Here is a 14085-nt window from a genome sequence, read left to right on the forward strand (position 1 = left end):
GAAAAGAAACTTGGAAAACAAAGAAAACGAAAGATGTGCACACTTTAGATAATGTTATAGCACCGAAGTCAAAATGCGGCTTTGCAGTGCCTCTGTGATGGTTATCTACTTCTTGCCTCTCAGCTCCAGATTCACCTTGTTTTCCTGCTCTGTGGAAATGAATGTGGGCCCTTTAAATAATTCCCTCTGACAGCTGACCCTGAAGCTTTATGACAGGCTGCTGGAGAGCCGTGTCAGGAGAACAAGTTTTGCTTCCTGGTTCCGGAAGACTCGCTCAGCAGGTTCCTGCCGCATTGGTGGCTTCTCCGGCCGCAGGCGTAGGCCGTGCTCACAGCATCTCCAGTGGTCAGCTTCCATAGGACACGGCAGTCAGCAGCACTCAGCAGCAAGCAGCTTCCTACAGCCACCCTGCCCTCCCAGCCAGGGACTCTGTAGCTGAGGGCCTCAGCTCCTGCGGCACTTGTGGCATCTTTGCTGTCCAGCACCCACAGTGCATGGTGGTCAGTGGCACCCAGAAGCCAGCTTCTTGCCCCAGGCTTCCCCCATGTGGTTTTGCTGTTGGGTGTCCCCTATGAGAGAGCTCATCCTGAACCTATCCGATAAAGAGGGAAACACAGGAAAGCAGAACTAAAAGATACAAAAATAGAGGTTGCTGATAACAGCATCTGATGACCCGGATCTGGTCTCTGGCTGCAACTCTCTGAGGTTTTCAGAAACACGAGAGAGTAAATGCCCTAAGTAAGTTTGAGTCTGCTTCTGTCACTTGCCAATATAGTGGGTTATTGCAAGTGAGTTGTTTAACTGAGGCCCTTAGGTCATAGAGGGCTAATTCAGTTTCCCAGGTCAAAGTCCAAGAAAATTCCGTCAGGTATCTATTAAGCACTGACTGTGTACACAGCACTCTAAGCTAGATATGCAGATTGGTTTCTCCCATGTACTGGCAAAAATAGTGACCAGCAGATCCAGGCTTATATCCAACAGTTCAGCAAACCCGGCAGCAAGAGATCTCCTCTTTCCAAGAAATTCCAGAGATGTTCTGAGGCTCGTACTTATTAGATGGATTTGTGTTTTTATGCTAGAGAAGGAGCATTAGAAGGATCAAATCTGAAAAGTGTTTCAGTGATGGTTGATGTTATTACCAGAGCAGACACTTCTTCCCTTTGATGTTTGGTAACAAAGTTATGCTGCTCTGGGTCAGACAATCTTGCTTAGAATATTTGGAAAAACACTTGCCAAAATGACCAAACACAGTTTTTGATGCTGCAATTTTTTTTGCAACCCTTTTCCTATTGTTTCTCACTCTTTTTCTAGTTGATGATGGCTAGAAATATTGAGATAGAGGTAAACTGTAAAAATTCAGCTCTGACTTGGGACAGATCAAAAACGTGCAAGTGTAGCTGATTAAAGGTTAGGGTCTTGGGCTCTGCTCTGCCTCCCTAACAGCACCATTAGCATGCTGCCTACACTGACATGTCTCCCGTCACCTAATATGATTGAGTAAAGGATACATTTTAGAATTTCACCACTTTGTTTTTATTTTGTATATTCTAGACTGCTTGTCACCGGCCCCAGATCCGTGAGAGGTTTGTATAAAATATAAAAGCAAATTTTAAAAGAAACACAATGTGTGACACAGTGACAAAAGCCAGAAAATTGCGCGTTCCTACGGACATGCCACTCTTCCTTCAGGTCTCTGCTTTGTTGTTCTCAGCTGGGAGAGTGACAGGCTGAACGGCCTGGTGTTTGTCAGTGGATGTCACAACCATGATATTTAAACATAGGCCTTTTTGTAGTTCTTTTCTTCCATCCAAAGTCTTTTTGGAAATGTGCCAAATATACATTTACTCAAATAAATACAAAAGGTCAAGTTTTCTCCTCTGCTTTCCCACTGAAAGCAAAATATTTTTTCTTTATTTATTCAGGGAAGTGTTAAGCTCATTATTTTTATTGTGCCACAATATGCTGCTGGGTCACAATCCATTACTAATGTCAGTTTTTATCATCTAATCTGTTCTTAGGTGTTGAAATTTTCTCCTAGATGCCTCTATTTGTCAAACTTAATTTTTGTTTATTTTTTTTCTCTTGGACTTAAAATTCAAAACTCAGTGCCCATCTTTTTAAAAGTTTTAGACTTCTTTTTTTGGTTTTGTTATGAATGTTTTTGGCAGGGAAATGGGTTTAGAGTAATGGTTACACGACAATCGGATTAAATTAAAGCTATCTGTCATATAATCTTATTTTTTAAAATGTATCATTTTACATAAATCTATCAAAAGATAGATTCATATAAACTTATTCTAGAATACTACTAATTTGTGTTATGGTGTACTGTAGGTTAGCAGCAAATTGTCAGGAGAAGTATAGTTTCTAAATGATTCAATAATAAAACAACATATTTTGGGTGTTGCTTATTGGCACTTTGTCCTAAAAGTTAACATTTGCTCTTTTTCTGAAATGAACATTAGGCATTACAAAACTAGAACCTGTTTTTCAAATATTCTAAAATAAAATAACATCACTCCAAAGTGAACAGAATAGATCTAACCTGTTCCCATTCTCTTCTCTCATCAAAAGGTCATTTTGTTGACTGACCAGGTGTAGCACTTTTGACAAGGACACTGAGATTTCTGCAGTTTCTAAGGGTATACAATTGACTCAATGAGTCAATTGAAGGCAGTAAAAGAAGAATGTAGCAGTAGTTTCACTTGCTGGAAATTTAAACATGTGCAAATAGTTAAAAATGTAAATATCTAACAAAATTGAATTAGAGTTGGTCTACAATTAGTTACACACTATTATTTAGATCATAGTAATTTTTATCCAGATATCTTCTATTGCCAAAAGGAACTGAAGGTGTTCACAATAATATATATGCTATTAAAATTATCAGGATAAAATATCATAATCCCAGAAAGGAGATATTAAGACAGTCATAGCATGAAAAAAAAGGCCAAGAGCAGCTAGTATAAATTTTGCCGGCAAGGCAAAAAACAAAGCATAATATATTATATAATGATCATCCAACTAAAGGAAGTACAACCATTCAAAAGAGACAAACGTTTCCAAGTACTAATCTCTAAAGATTGATTGTTTCAAAGTTTATGGAAGGAAAACTTAAATATATTACCGTCTATAAAAGTTTTTCAAAAATACCAAAAACCTAACACATGACCAGCTTTCACTTAGTAACCATGGATGATAGCCAAGGAATAAATGTTAAGCCTTCCTCTTGTGAAAACATGTTTATGAAGCACTAAAGTATAATTTTTAGGTAAATGGTTTCAATTGATAGGTAGGTCATACATAGAAAAGATCAAGGATAAAATGGCTTATAGCTCAGTGGTTTCAAGCTGTTCTGGGCCAAGCCCTAGAAATTGTGCTGGCACATCCAGTCTAAGCTAGTTGTGCTCCTAGAATTCCCTATTCTCACCCTGTCCCTCATTTCAACAAAAACAGCTCCACTTTTATGCATTTTAGCCTTCTGCATGAGATTGCATTTAGGCACAGTTTTCAAACTTAATAGGGATTGTCAAAATGGTTATTTTAGGCTATTCAGATTCGACTTCAGGTAGCCTTTATTCAGCATGGTTTTTCAACATTACTTAGTAATTCTTAGAACAACCCTAGAAGGAAGTCATTATTATAGCCATTTTACTGAAAAGAGAAAACTAAGATTAGCAGTTTATTATAAAAACTCAGGAATAGCCAGGTAGAACAGATGCATAGAACAAAGTATGGAGAAAAGGGTACAGATCTTCCACGCCCTGTCTAGGCGTGACACTCTCCCCAAATCTCCACATATTCACCAATTCAGAAGTTCTCTGAATCCTTTCCTTCTGGTTTTTTATAGAGGCTTCATTACATAGGCACAATTGATTAAATCATTTGACCATTCTCCATGATTTAACCTCTAGCTCCCTTCCCTCTGGGAGATCAGGGAATGGGGCTGAAGTCCCAACCTTCCAATCACATGGTTGGTTCCCCTGGCAACCAGCCACCATCTTTAGGTGCTTTTCAAAAGTTACCTCATCAGCATAAATTCAGTTATGGTTAAAAGGGGTTTGTTAGGAATGTCAAAGCACCTTTACTGCTCTCACCACTTAAGAAATTCCAAGAATCTTAGAAGCTCTGTGCCAGAAATGAGTATGAAAAACAAATATATATTTCATATTGTAGATCACAATATTACATACCCCAAAGTGTATGGGGCTTCCTATTTGGCCCTTCCTGCAGAGGTATGGAGGTATGGAGGTTCTATAGATGAATGAGTGTTTCCTCTTAACATCGGCCAGTACAAATAGTTTTTGAGCTTACAAGTTATAGATCCAGCTGGCAAGAGAGACCATGTCAATCATATTTTACTAGTCCCTGGAAGTAGATTCTGATTGGTCCAGTTTGAGTCCGAGTCTAATCGTCTGTGACCAGGGCCTATGTGATTATGTCATATAAAATGAGCTACCAACAGTCCACCAGTGTGATGGGGGGAGGCAGACAAGGGAATCTGTGCACTGGGCAGACGCCACAACACGTGTCCGCTAGGAGTGTAATCAAAAATAGAGTTTAAAAAGACTTTTGGATTATAGGACCAGAATCTGTCAACAGTAGGTGACAGAAATAGGTAATGTTAAATGGCAAGATTTACATATATGTGTGCCCAGCGCACCCCCTACCTCTACTTGATTCAGAGGTTTCTAGTTCTGAATGCTCAGGCTCTCTCCCTTCCACATTCTCCAGGGAGGAATAGTTTATTGCTAAAGAGCAATTTAGACTTTTGTGATGCAGAAGTAGGAGAGGAGAGGAAAGATTAGTGTGTGACCTAGAGCTGCTGAAGGACTTTTTGGGGAAAGAAATACTTGGGTGTTACTGCATGGAGGGGAGGCAAAGTAGATGAGAGGAAAAAAAAACAAAACGGGGTTTTAAAAAGCATTTATGTGCAGTGCTACATATTTCATTATGTTTAGTGACCAAAAGAAAATTACTGCAACCATTACAGTTGACCAGTGAAGTGTGTTTCTGGACTCATAACACCACATTCAAGCTAAATCACACGGATCATGGCTTCAGTAAATCTCAATGAGTGGGGAGGGAAATTGGAGCTCCTGTGAGGGCATTGTGCAATAACTGGACACCTAAGCAGAGACATCTTGAACAGCTGGAGATACGGAATTAGAGTTCAAATGAGAGGACAGTCCTAGAGATACATTTGGAATTTATATAAACAGAGTTAAAAGTGAACCTTGAGAATGAATTAGTTATGCACATAAAGGGAAAAACAGACTGTGAGGGACTAAGCCTCATAAAAAAAAACCTAGAACTGCAAAGCACAGAAAAAAAGAAGACATAAAATGTAGAAATATTAAGAACTATGAAACTTATAATGAGAGAAGCCAGAGGAAAATGTTCTAGGAACAAAGACGAAGTCACATAAGAGTTTTAAAGAACACACAAGAATTTACCTAGTTCAGTCTCCTGCACTAAAAAACATCCATTTAAGCATCTTTGGCAAATGTTCTTCTGGCCTCTGGATGAACATTTCCTACTAGGGGAAGCCCATCTCAAAGGTGTCCACTCCATTGCTGAACCACGCAAGATACAGGGTTATATCTTGCATACTCAATGGGGACTATATTTTCCCCTAATAGAGAAAACTGATTCTTAAAGGGTACCGCCAAAAATCTTACTATTCTTGTATGTATATATATATATATATATACCACTAAGAAAATTTCATTGTTGGGTGTGGGCAGTGATTAGAAAAAAAAATGTCTTCAAGGTCTCCTTGATGAAAAATAGTTGAGAAACATGGTTTATATTAATTTGTGATAACAAATCCCAGTGGCTTAAAAGAACAACATGGATGTTGCTACAAGTCCTTCCTGGAGAGCAAGGGATGCGATGCTAGTGGTTTCTGGGGTGTCTGCTTGCACAGCTATTCTTGGACACAGACTGACAAGGCTGTGGAGTTTTGTGGCTGGTCCCATTATGGAACATTTCTTTGATGGGGTGGAGAGAAACTGGAGAATCAAGGGCACTTACCATCTCACACTGGAAGTCACACCCATCTCTTCTGCTCATATTTCATTGGCCAGAATAAGACACAAGCACTGTCTAAATTCAAGGGGACCAGGAAATATAGGGGAAGAACTGAATATTTGGCAAGCATCACAATGTCTGCCATAGAGTTGCCACATGGAGCTGAAATCTACCTCTCTATAAAGATCTCATAGAAACCCTTGTTTTGCATCTTTGAACAACATATTCTCATTTTATTCCTCTTCTACAAAAAAGAAAATTCTCTCTAAATTCCTTTCACCATTTCTGCAATGAGAATATTACCAACACATTTATCAAACTGTCTTTCTCCTCAAGACTCTATAATTTGTCAATGACCATTTTTTAAAACTCCTAATGGGATCACAGTCCTTAGTGGGGCACATGAGGCTGTGGCCCCAGATCTAAGTATGAATTCCTCAATGCAGTCAAATGTTTTTTTATTTTGTCAGATCATTCTGTGCACTGATGCTAAACTTATGGTCAGTCAGAATCCGGGGCTATTTTTTACACAGCCTGCAGCAAAGCAAGAAACTATATGTTTTATGAAGGATTAGAAATTGGTGGATAAAATTTATAAATGTGTTATTTAAATAATGCACTTCCAATAATAGACATATTTATTTGTTTGATCTTTTGTGTAACAGAAGTTGAAAATAAGAATAGCAAAAGCAATGGCTGTTTAAAACCAGTTATAATTTATGATTTAAAATTGACCTGGGTTTTTGTTGTTTGTTTTGTTATGTTTTGTTTTAAATAAAAATGCCTTCATGGAATGACTGAGGTTTGCCCCAACCACAATGGCTAATCAAGTAGGTAAAAATCAAGTGGCTGTGGTTTTCAGCAGCTTTTAGTCTCAAGATAGTGTCCCAAATTTCTTCTTGATTTTAGTGACAATTATGATTGTACCTCTTGTCCCTTTTTGTACCTTTTTCCCACATCAAAATTTATCTTCTCATTTTCTAGATAAAAAAATACTTATGTGCATGGCACTTTGTAACTATTAAGAATAAACTTTATGAATAAAATTTTCATCATACAATAAAGTTTCTTATCTCCTTTCTGGCCTTCAAGGATGTTACATACTGAGAGGGAGACAGAGAGAGACACATAGAGAGAGAGAGGGTGAGAAAGAGAGTGAATGAATAACCCAGACAAGCATCAAAAGATTTGCAGAAGCAACTAATAGAATTAGAATTTACATGGACTAGAATCACAGAAAAAAAATCCATGAAAGGAGAGAGCCTTCAACTTTATTTAAAAGAAAGAATATTATTTGGAAAAGTATGCTGATTGGCTGGGGCAAGGCAATCCACATTTTTCCACATTTGGGATATGTTATGAACAAAGGTAAAATGGTAATGAGAAGAAGTTGCATAATTCAGGGGACAATGAGTAGAGAAACTCCACCCCAAATCCAGAATTTGTGCTAAGAGCAGTGACAAATTTAAAAAGACGTTTGCGTCACAGGTTATGATCTCAGGGTCATGAGATCAAGCTCAGCATTGGCTCCATGCTCAGCAGAGAGTCTGCTTGAGATTCTCTGTCTCTGCACCCCACCCCCCAACTCTCGTGCTCGCATGCTCACGCACTCTATCTCTCTCTCTCTTAAATAAATAAATAAAAATATTTTTTAAAAAGATGTTTGAGTCATATTATGCTGGCAAGACTTTGGACTTGATGTCAAAGTGCCACTAAAGACTTCTGTGGAGAGCACTGACATGATCAAAGGCAATTTTTATGACGAATATTATGACAGCAGTATCTAAGATGGATTGGGATAGAGATACAATGGCAATAGAGTGAGGAATTAGAAACTGAATGCAATGATCCAGTGTTATATGACAAGAGCCTGGACTGGGGACTATAGGAGAGTAGTGGAAACAAAAATAAATATTAAATATAGGAAAGTTCATAAAGGGATGACTAAGTCTCTTTATTAATTAACAGCAATATGGGAAAGAATAGAAAAGAGACTTCAAGTTAATATGCTTGCATAAAATGCTGAGTGAAATACCCCCCTCCCATTTTAACCACTAAGAAATGCCCCACAACTGTAAAATTAAATCTGTAGATGAGCTGAACTAAAAGGTCAGAGTGGTAATAGGGAGGTGAATCTGAAGGCTTAACAAAAGAATTGGATGGACATTAACACTTGCCCTAGGAAGGTCACTGGGAGCTGGAATTGAACTTGTGATATGCAGCCTAGAAGAGAAAGGGATGCCCTTTAGGTAAAACAGATATGAGAAAACCTGCACACACCAGGCCCTAGGAAAGCATTAGATAGGAAAAGTGTTAGACTAGGAAAGCAGCAAGACAGATTGCCAACTTCCCAGAGCCATGGGTAGAAAATATTTATCAATGGGAAATACAGAAAACAGGCCTGAGACACACACATGCATAGTCTGAATTAAAGCAAGCCATGCAATATAGAAAACCTTTTCTGAAAGACTATCTGGTACCAGTGAAAATCCTTTAGTGTATTTCCATACACATTTGCATATACAAATCACTCTCTAAGTTTTCTCATCTAACCCTGGAGAAACCGCAATGCACATAGTGAAAGAGATCACTATGAGAGATAGCAGATGGAAAACAAGAAACAATGAGAATTTATACTTGTGAAACAGAAGATAATAGATTTTTTAAAAAGGCAAAGTCAACAATGACTGGACAATAGAACTTAAGTAACTAGAAAACAGCTAAACCTCCTATAGAAACATTTCTCATCTTTCTTACACCAGGAGAAAAGGCCTCAAAGCAAGAGAGAGCCCAAAGAAAACTAAGAAAAGGGAGAGCCAAAGAGGCATAACCCAAAATTCTATGCCTAAGTTCAGCTCAAGTCTGGCTGATCTGGGAACTACACATTCATGGAACAAACAGAAAGCAGCTTGCAACTAAGACTGAAGTGATATCTGAATTGTCAACCACTAAAGGCATGAAAGTGTGCAATTTGAGTTTAACCAAGTTAGTTGCCTACTAAAACAAAAACTTCAACATACTTGAAGACATATAACAGAATCTAGAGTCTGCACAATATAATATTCACAATCAACCATGATATTATACAAAATTATTCACCACACAAGAAAGTATGACCCCTTCCCAAGGAAAGACAATCAAGAAATGTCAACTCAGAGATGACACAGATGTTGGAATTATCAGGTAAGAACTGCAAAAGAGCTATTATAATTTTGCTCAGTGGGGTAAAGGAACATATTCTCATAAATGAAAAGATAGGAAAATTAAGCAGAAATTAGAAACAGTAAAAAGATCTAAATGGAAATTTCAAAACTAAAAAACACAATATCTGAAATTTTTTCTTGAGGAATCTAATATCAGAAAGGAAAAACCAGAGGAAAGAGTCAGTGAACATGAAGATAGATCAATAAGAATCATTGAATCAAGAAGAAGAAGAGGAGAAGGAAGAGGAGGAGTAGAAGGAGAAGAAAGAGAGAAGAAGGGAGGTGGTGGAGGAGTAGGAAAAAAGAGGAGGAGAAGGAGAAAAGAGAGAGGAAAAAATGTAGACAGCAAGATTATACTAAGCAAGAACAAAGCTTTTGGGATCTGTGAGACCTTTCCAAAGGTCTACATATGGGTAGTTAGAGGCCCAGAAGGAGAAGAGAGAGAGAATGGAGCTAGGAAAAACATTGTAGAAATAATACCTCAAAGCATAAAAAAAAAGGTGAAATCCATAAATTTACATATTTATGCAGTTCAGAAAACTCCAAACAGAATTAATTAGTTAGAAAAAGACCATGCCTAAGCACGTCAGGGTCAGACTACTAAGAACTAAAGATAACAAGAAAATATTGAAAATCATCAGAGAAAAATGACACATTACATATAGAAGATTATTGATTCAAATGGCCGCTATGCTTCTCATCAGAAGCCCCAGAGTCTAGAAAACAATAAACAATATCCTCAGTGCACAGAAAGAAAATAAACTGATGATCCAGAATTCTCAATCCACAAAAAAATATTCATCAAGAATGAAGGTAGGGGAGCCTGGTGGCTCCGGTTAAGTCTCTGACTCTTGATTTCGGCTCAGGTCATAATCCCAGGGTTATGAGACTGAGCCCCACATCAGGCTACTCACTCAGCAAGGAGTCGGCTTGGGACTCTCTCTCTCTTTCTCTCTCTCTCCCTCTGTCCCTCCCGCCCTCTCTCTCTCAAATAATAAATCTTTTTTAAAAAAAGAATGAAGGTAAAACAAAGACATTTTCAAATCTTATAATTGATTTTTTTGAAAAGTAGGCTCCATCCCCCAGCATGGAGCTCAAAACGGGCTTGAACTTACAACCCTGAGATCAAGATCTGAGCTGAGATCAAGAGTGTGACACCTAACTGACTGATTGCCTCTAGAGGCAATCAAAGGAACTGACTGCCTCTAGATCTGTACTATAAGAAATACTAAAAGAAATCCATCAGGCTGAAGAGAAATAATACCACAGAGAAATTCAAAAGTAAACTTCATGACAAAGAATGTTATTTAATATAAAGAGGAACATTTTATAATAAGAAAATATTCCAATCATCAGGAAAACATAGCATTCACAAATGTGTGTCACCTAATAACAGAGCCTCAAGATATATGAAACAAAAATTGACAGAGTAATAAGTGAGAATTTTACATTCCTATCTGAACAATTTATAGAAACATGACTAAAAAGTCGCAGATACAGACTTTATAAAACACTACCACATTGATCTAATTGATATTTATACATCATTATATTTAGAAAAATCTCTTCATGAATGACACAGAACAGTATATACTTTATGATTCCATTTATATAAAATGCAAATAAATCTGTAGTGATAAAAACAAAGCAGAGGATGCTTGGGGATGGAGACAGAGGGAGGAGTGGAATGTAAAAAAGCATAAGAAATCTTTTAGAGGTGATGAATTGCTCTATCAATTTTTGATGGTTTAATGAATGTATACAACTGTCAAAACTCACTGAGCCACATATTGAATGAATGTAGTTTATGGTACATGGAATATTCTTCAATAAAATTGATAAAAATAAAAAGTTGAATACCTTTAATTTAAAAAAGCATAAACAGTATGATCCTGTTTTTCTAACATTTTAAAATTTCTCTTTCTATTGCTTTACACATGGAGAGATTTCCTGTGTGATACTCCTCAAATGTTTATGATGGTGAGTTGAGGGAGGTGGAAGGTTGGGAATGAGATTTTTTTAAATCTTTATATATTGCTTACATTTTTTTTTATAATGACCATATGTCATTCTTATAAAATCAATAAATTAATTTTTGAAAGTAAACTGTTAATGAGGAAATGAAAACACCATGATAGAACATTTCTTTTAAAACACTGACAGCATGCGGTGCCTGGGTGGCTCAGCCAATTAAGTGTCTGCCTTCAGCTCAAGTCATGATCCTGGGGTCCTTGGATGGGGAGGCTCCCTGCTCCCTGGGGAGTCTGTCTGTCCCTCTCCCTCTGCCTCTCCCCACCCCCACCGCCTCATACTCTCGCTCACTCGTGTGTACTCTCTCTCCCTCAAATAAATAAACAAAATATTTTTTTTAAATTAAAAAATAAAACACTAAAAAAATAGAAGCAAAAAATGATAACATGATTGTGGGGCACATTAGAATAGGGGAAGAGTTTTCACAAAAAGGAAGAATCTGTAAATATGTAAAACAGAGTGATGAAGGAACTCTGTGCTTTTCCCCCTCACAATTCCCTGACCTTTGTTTTCCTGATTAGAAGCTAATTGACCTGTGAAGTAAATTCATGCCAACATGCAAACAGGTACAAAGATTTTCCATTAACCCATGTCAAATTTTCTCTTAGTTGAAGCCAAGGAGATCCAATGCCTCCTTCCAGAGATAGGGCAGTAATGTTGCAAAATAGATAATCTGAGGATACAGAATATGGTATGACACAGGTACTCAAAAGATATAATTTTAGCAAACAAATGAATAGATGAATGAAGACAGGATAGCTCTCCAGCATAATTTACACTCCAACAGTGGTTGCATGTTCTACCACAGCACGTGTCTGGCCCACCTTTCAAGCCCTTTAAATCTGTGATGATACAAGATCACTTTCTCAAATAATAGGTCATATGTAAAGCATCTCATTATACTGCGGATAAGATTTTATACTTCAGTACATATCATGACACCTGTGTCTCTACTAAGGAACATACACAACACTATATTCATCAAGTTAGAGATTCTAGTCTCTCAGCAGTTCCGGAAACTGAATTATATCCAACAGTAGTAACTAGGCTTCCAGGAAATACATTATACACCAGGGATAGTTTGCCTTTTAAAGTATCCTAATCATCTCTTCTTCAGGTTTTATTGTTTTATACATGAACAAAAATATAAATGAATGACAGGAAATGTAAAGCCTGATAGCCACAAAATGATAAGAAGGTCAATGAAAAATTTGAATATTATGTTTATAAATATTTATCCAGATATTTAAGTAAATGGTGTTTTTTAACTGAATTTTTTTCCAGTTTTATCTAGGAATTGGTAGTTCTTAAAAGCCCCTGTAGGTATGTATTTTTGCACTTTTTCAAAATAATCTATTTTTGTGACATTATTTTTGGCCTAAACTTGAAACAGTTGGTGCTGTTGCCATTAGCAACAAAGAGAAGACATAACTCAAGCAGTATCCATAAGACAAATCTGACAAAATGATGGGTCACACTCATGACCCAGGAATCCTCATTTAAGGTTTAAAGCTGTGAATACCATACCAATTTTAAGTCACAGCACGGCTGCTCTAGGGATCTAATAGTAAAGTCTCATAGTAGGTATCTATCTTTAAAAGGAAAGAAAAGAAGTATGGTTTTGAGTTGTCATAATATAAAGAGATCTTTGGTTGCATAACTAAGAAGTTAAAAAAAAATCCCCAAAAAACCTTGGGTCCCACTCCTAGCGATTCTGATTTAATTGTTATGAGATGTGCCTGGGCATTAGGATTTCTAAAGACTTCCATATGATTTTAATATGCAGCCAAGTATGAAAACTTCTGAACTGGAATATCTTGAAATCTTCCTAATAGCTCAGTGACATTTCTGGCATGAACAAAAAGGAAACCAGCTTTTTCTAACAATTACATATAATTTTAATTTTATCCTGAGGTACTTGTTCAGCTGGCAAGAAAGAAACAATGATTCAAGTTTGGGGACAAACTGCAAAATTCTACAAGGGCTGTAGAGTAGATCAATAAAAAGTTTAAGAAATTATACGTTTTCCTTACAAAAGCCCCAAATACTTGCCATGTCCACCATTCATACTTGACTTAAAAAACTTTAAACTTCAATATTTAAAATTACAATAACAAAAAGTATGTTCCTGAAATCAAAATATGCATATATGTATATAGAATGATAAATATGTGTGTATTGATCATTCACGTGTCCTATTCCCAAGAAGTAACACTTAGAATTCATCCTCAGCTTTTTGAGAAGTCATCTTCAAGTTGAATTATATTGATATTTAATATGACAGTAATGCATGCACATGAAATAAAAGTTTTGAAATGATCTAGAACTGTTACAATACATTCTGTTATCATTATTGAATTTTTCAAATAGCCAATGAAGTCCAAAGAATAACTTAAAATGTAACCACCACCTAGACTTAACATATTTTTAATTAATAAGCTTTAATTTTTGGAGCAGTTTTAGGTTCAGAGCAAAACTGAGCGGAAAATACGGAGTTCTCATACACTCCCTCCCACCTCACACACATAGCCCACCCCCACTATCAACATCCTGCACTACAGTGGGATACTTGTTAAAATTAGTGAACCTACAATGATCACCCAGAGTCTATAGTTTACATTAGAGTTCACTCTTGGTGTTGTACATTCTTAACCTATTATTTTGCAATATTTGCTTCATTTTTTTTAGTTTTAAGAAATAAAATATTACCTATCCAGTTAAAGCCCTTTTGTGCCTTCCTATATCACTCCTTTCTTGTTGTACATAAATGTGCACTTGCACGTGCACACACATACACATACACACATCGCCACCTATT

The 14085-nt window shown here is 36.9% G+C and overlaps 1 long non-coding RNA gene across 1 annotated transcript in view; it reads right to left on the reverse strand.

Moving 5' to 3' along the window:
• Positions 1 to 14085, reverse strand: part of LOC113926713 — a 139123-nt gene that overhangs the window by 41774 nt on the left and 83264 nt on the right. The window lies entirely within an intron of this gene.

Source organism: Zalophus californianus, chromosome 7, assembly GCF_009762305.2.
Source record: "Zalophus californianus isolate mZalCal1 chromosome 7, mZalCal1.pri.v2, whole genome shotgun sequence".
NCBI classification, from domain to species: Eukaryota; Metazoa; Chordata; class Mammalia; order Carnivora; family Otariidae; genus Zalophus; species Zalophus californianus.